At 34.5% G+C, this 6291-nt stretch overlaps 1 pseudogene; it reads left to right on the top strand.

Annotated features, from left to right (window-relative positions):
- The first annotated feature begins 381 nt into the window (after positions 1–381).
- LOC114370176 lies at positions 382–1916 on the top strand (annotated as a pseudogene).
- The last annotated feature ends 4375 nt before the right edge of the window (positions 1917–6291 follow it).

Genomic DNA, 6291 nt, shown 5'->3' with positions numbered 1-6291 from the left:
ATTTTTTAGGTCTCAGAAAAGGCTACCTATGAAGGATTCTGACCGGTGCAAGGTTCTGACCAAAAAAGATGTTGAGTGAAGTGTCACCACATGGAGTGTCGTAGTGTGAGAGTCATCGAAAAGTATAAAATTAGGGATGTTACATCAGTGCCTTGTGCATGCAGTTGCTTTCGCATCTATAGATTAATTCAAGACTTCTCATAAGTGATCCCTGCCTTATTGGTTTGAGAAAACTTAGTTTGCTTAAAGTTATTCCAATATTACTTCATTAGTAGCCAACTTTTTGACATCTTACCCACACAAAAGTTGTCTTTGTTAGTCATCATCTTCCTTGTTGCTTCATACAATCCCTTTTGCATTTCAATCTTGCAGAGATACAATATGGCTGAGTTTGTCCTCGACACTTTGCATGGGAATTTGAACTCACTTGTTCAAAAGGAGTTGTTAATATTTATTGGTTTTGATCAACACTTGGAAAAAATTTCTAGATTGTTCACTACCATCAAGGAGACACTTGAAGATGCCGAGGAGAAACAATTCTCAAATAGGGCTATAAAAGATTGGCTCGAAAACCTAAAACATACAGCTCACATCCTAGATGACATCATTGACAAGGGTGCCTATGAAGGACTTGGATTGGAGTTACAAGGGGTCAAGTGTGGTCCATCAGTCAAGGTATAATGCTTTTGCTGATCATTATTTCATCCCAAGCGTGTTATTTTCTGTTACAAGATTGCTAAGAACATGAAAACAATAAGTGAGAGATTAATGGAAATTGGTGAAGAAAGGACTATGTTTCATTTGACTGAGATGGTTCATGAGAGAATAAGTGGAGTCCTTGAGTGGCGCCGAATTGGCCCTCTCATCACTAAACCAAAAGTCTGTGGAAGAGAAGAAGATAAGGATAGAATTTTAGAATTTTTGGTTGGTGATGCTTTTGATTTTGAGGATTTATCTATCTATCCAATAATTGGTTTAAGTAGACTTGGAAAAACAACACTTGTCCAATTCATCTTCAATCAGGAGTAGTCAACCACTTGGAGTTAAGAATTTGTGCGTGTTTCAAAAGATTTCAGTTTAGAGAGAATGACAAAATCTATCATCAAAGCAGCATCTAGGCGTTCCTACAAGGATTTGGATCTAGGGTCACAACAAAAAAAAAACTTAGGGATATGCTTCAAAGAAAAAGATAGTTGCTTGTTTTAGATGACGTGTGGGATAATAAGAAAGAGAATTGGGAGAGGTTGAAATTTGTATTGGTTTGTGGGGCTAAGGATGCTTCCATTTTAGTCATTACTCGTTAATCAAAGGTTGCAACAATCATGGGAACAATACGTCCTTATGAATTACCAACTCTACCCGACAAGTATTGTTGGAAATTGTTTAAACACCAAGCCTTTGGATCGAATAAGGATGAACAGGTAGACCTTGAGGACATAGGGAAGGAGATAATACAAAAGTGTCAAGGAGTGCCTCTTGCTGCCAAAGCCCTAAAAGGTCATTTACTCTTCAAAAGAAACAAAAATTAGTGGCTTAATGTTAAGGAAAGCAAACTTTTGGAGTTACCACACAATGAAAACTCCATAATTCCTGTCCTACGATTTAGTTACTTAAATTTATCAATTGAGCACAGACAATGTCTTGCTTATTGTGCAATATTTCACAAAGATGAAATCATAGGGAAGAAATATTTAATTGAACTTTGGATGACTAATGGATTCATTTCATCTAATGAAAGATTAGATGTTGAAGATGTTGGTGATGATGTTTGCAATGAATTATATTGGAGATCATTTTTTCAAGATATTGTGACAAAAGAATTTGGCAAAGTTACAAGTTTTAAGATGCATGATCTTGTTCATGATCTTGCACAATCTGTTGCAGAAGATGTTTGTTGCATTAAAAAAGATAATTGAGTAACTATTATGCCTGGAAGAATGCACCATCTCTCAAATCATAGGTCAACGTAGAATGTAGGCAAGGAATCCATTGATTCAGTGCAGATGTATCCAGTCAAATCTTTAAGGACATATATATTGTCATATCACTATAGTGACTAACTTTCTCTTCATCCTAATGTGTTAAAGTGTCATTCTTTGCAAGTGCTCAATTTTTTTAAAAGAGAGAAATTTTCATCTTCAATAGTTCTTTTAAAACATCTAAGGTACTTGAATCTTTCTTGGGGTGGTTTCAAAAATCTTCTAGAATCACTATTTAAATTGTGGAATTTCCAAATATTAAAATTAGATCGTTGCAATCATCTCAAAATGTTTCCTAATAGTTTGATATTCTTAAAAGCTCTATGGAAACTATCTTTTAATGATTGCCAAGAACTATCAAGCATGCCTCCTCAGATAGGGATGTTGACTTCCCTAAGGATTTTGACCAAGTTGTTTGCCGGCGAAGAAAAAGGGTTTCGTTTGAAAGAATTAGGACCACTGAAGCTTAAAGGAGATATTGACATCAAGCATCTAGGAAATGTAAAAAGCGTAATGGATACCAACGATGCCAATATGTCAAGCAAGCAATTAAATAAGTTGTGGTTCTCATGGGAAACAAATGAAGACTCCAAATTACAGGAAAATGTTGAGGAGATTCTTGAAGTGCTTCAAACTGATACCCAATAACAATGGAGATTAGATGTGGAAGGATATAAAGGTGTTCATTTCCCACAATGGATGTCTAGTCCTTCTCTCAAATATTTAACCATTTTAAAGTTGTTGAATTGCAAAAACTCTTTACGTCTTCCAACATTGGGGAAACTACCTTCTCTAAAGACTCTAACATTAGACATGAATCATGTAGAATACCTATACGAGGAGTCATATGATGGGGGTGTAGTTTTTAGGGACCTAGAAGTTCAAACCATCCATCATATACCAAAGTTTAAAAGGTTATCAAGGGAGTATGGGGAAAACATGTTCCCGCACCTTTCCATGATTGGAATTGTCGATTGTCCTAAATTTTTAAGAGAGGAAGTGTTGCTGAAAGGGTTGGACTCTTTTTTTGTATTTAATTGTAGTAGGTTCAATGTATCGACAGATTTTCAACGCCTTTGGAAATTATGGATTTCCAATTGCAGAGAGGAGGAGGATTTGCTAGCTTTACAAGATATGACTTCCCTCAAGGTGTTAAGATTAAAGAATATTTCCAAAGTTAGAATCATTGCCTGACTGCTTTGGAAACCTTTCCTTGCTTTGTGAATTGAGTATTTTTTATTTTTCCAAGTTGATGTGTCTTCCAATGAGCGTTAGACTTACCAGTCTGCAACAATTGACAATTTTCGGTTTCCATCCAGAGGTAGAGAAACGATTTGAGAAAGAAACAGGAGAGGTTTCCCAAACATGGCTCACATTCCCTATATCTCAGTTGGCGGTAAACATTATGATCATATTTCCAATTAAGGTATATTGTGGATTCTATTCCTTCCTTCGTATATATATTTTAAAAAAAAAATAGAATTTTATGCATTCAAACAGTCAAATAAATTTTAGGATTTCTCCTCTATATTTGTATTAGATTTTTCTTTTTCACCTCCTGGAGTCCTAACATCAATAGTTTAAGTGCATTTTTTTTTGTTGGGAGGCCCCCAAATAAATGTTTAACCAAAAGCTCCAAATTTCTACTTCTTACAAAGTGTGCATTGGAATATGGGTTCTCCAACCTAACGTTAAAACAAACACACCCTAAATTATGAAAGTATTAATCAAAACTCAATGATCACCATCTATGCTTCAATTGAGAATTCAAAATACTTTTCCTACAATTGATTTTCTTTACATTTTTTGTTCTTTTAGAAAAATATAACTTCAATGACATTTTTCTACTTACTAGCATTTTAATGGCATCATATCAGTGGTGTTTGAACTTTGAAGTTGACAATGTATCATAGTTAAGAAGGGAGACAGATTTGAGAAATATTTTGTTGTTCAAATTTCAATTTTTCATCTTATTTTGTTGTATTAGACAACTTATTTTATTCTGAAACTGAAAATTACACTCTTCCCTGTGAACAACCTTCTTGAAGTTACAAAGCCCAAATTACAATATTTGTCCAAGCTACGTTTGAAGGTTTCTATGTGTTTTCCTTTAAGTAAGAGTAGTTTAAGCTTTGACAAAAATGTTGTAATCTTTCAGATATTTGTATTGTTTGCTCCTTTGTTTACTTGAGCTCATGTAACACCCTAAAATATGGGTTTACAAATACATTTCAAATACCTTTTCTTTATCTTTATAAACAAGTGAGTTCAAAGTCTTTTCATAAATGTCGTACTAGAAAAAAAATGATAAATTTTTCACTGAAATAAAACTTTTTATGAAGGCTCATCAACCCTTTTCTTTTTAATTAAAGCTATTAACTTAAAAAGGAAGTAGTCTATTTTCAAAATCGTATGCAACATGTATATTTAGAAAATGTTGTTTCATTTAAAGGCACAAGTTGATATACATCATAAATATTTAAACTTTAAGTATAACACCTTGCATCTTTGAAATAACATCATGTGTATATATAAAGATCTGAGATGAGCCTCTATGGCCACCAAACATAAGTAAATAAGTATCAAAGGTAAATAGTAAGTAAATAAGATCACTGAACACATATAAAAGTTCTTGAAACCTAGGTCTATTCAAATCAATACACCAAACAAGAAAACCTAAGTCTTAGAGCAACCATCTATCCAAGCCCTGCGAACCAACCACACCATTAAGAAGATACATGCCAGACGAAAGTGAACCCAAAGAACTCTTCCACACATGCTAACCCACAAGCGAAGATCCATCCTGGTGCTCATCATCTGAGCCTAAAAATATTGGTGTAAGGGGTGAGTACTCCATCCCTTTCAAAATCACAAACACAAACGTTAAGTCTCACATATGATCTAACAACCACCACATGTGGTTTAATAGCATACATCACTCACGACATCTTATTCTACATTTTACTCTCACATTGTTACTACCTTGGGCCTAACATCGCCACTAAGCCTCCTAGACCTTTATGGTCTTATGCAACATATGAATGGAAATTAGGAGGACATATCACATGTCCACATTAGACATGGCACTCTCACCAACCATGGATATAGCTCCACTCTAGTCAGGAATGCCAAGTGAGGCCCACGAGTCCCCTAAACTAATAGGAAAATAACCTTAGTTGGGTTATCACCACTCAACATTCCCCCAGGTTCCTTTGAATCGTTTAGATTTTCCCCGAGTGTACATATTGTGTGTCATCCACCCTCACCTAACAAACCCTCACTCATTCTTCATGATGAGAAGCATGAACAACGGTCACGTTGGTACTTGTGAATAGGCATTAGATAGAGAGTATATTCCCACTGAGTATAAGGTCATGCCCCAACTCCCAACACAACAATCTCTCTAATTTCAACACAATATCATTACCTCGTCCGTTCATTCCTTCCTCGTAATGCATGTCGATCCTCATGAAACTCCCAACTGCAAGTATCCTCCATCGTGCTCAAACAAACATAACAAGAAGGGAGGGAAATTAATTTGTTTCCCTCTTTGAGTCATCATCAACATGGCCCTTTAAGTGGAAAATACCACTTTACCAAAAGCATTCATCACAACATATCCAATCATTAAATCATTACAAGACATTCCAAATAAATTTTGCCGAGGGTCGACTCCTAGACTCAATCCCAAAGCATGACAGTTCATAATCAACATCGTAACAATTCATATTCATAACATGCAGCATGCATTGCCAAGTTGTCACACTCACCTGGTCTTACAACAGTTAACATATAAGTGAAAAAAGTAATTAATATTACATTGAAAAACTAAAATGACAATTATTTTAAGACAATTTTTTTCTTACACAACAATTATAATGGGATGGAGGGAGTAACTTTTATGACCTTGTTTGTGGAAACAAATGGGCATGTTATATGCACTTCTCTATTCCAATTCTTATAGGAGATATAAGGTTAACTTAATGATTGGGGAAGAGTGAAGGGAGAAGGGAGGGAGGAGAGATTGCATGTTCAAATCTCCCCAACTAATATTTTTAACAAAACTAACAACTAACATTTTTCAATAAAAAAAATTGAATAGACCAAGAAAAAACAATAAATAGATGAAAGAGTAGTAACTTTACAAAATTAACCTTATATCACCAGTAATTCATTTATAGATTTTATTGTATATCATTAATATTATAAGGTATATAAGTGAAAAAAGATAATTAATATTACATTAAAAAGGTAAAATGACAATGATTTTGAGATAAATTGTTTTCTCTTGTACGATAATTATAATAGGACG

Source organism: Glycine soja, chromosome 1 (assembly GCF_004193775.1).
Source record: "Glycine soja cultivar W05 chromosome 1, ASM419377v2, whole genome shotgun sequence".
Classification (NCBI taxonomy): Eukaryota; Viridiplantae; Streptophyta; class Magnoliopsida; order Fabales; family Fabaceae; genus Glycine; species Glycine soja.
Note: the sequence above shows the minus strand (reverse complement) of the source record. Positions and strands in the feature narration are given on the sequence as shown.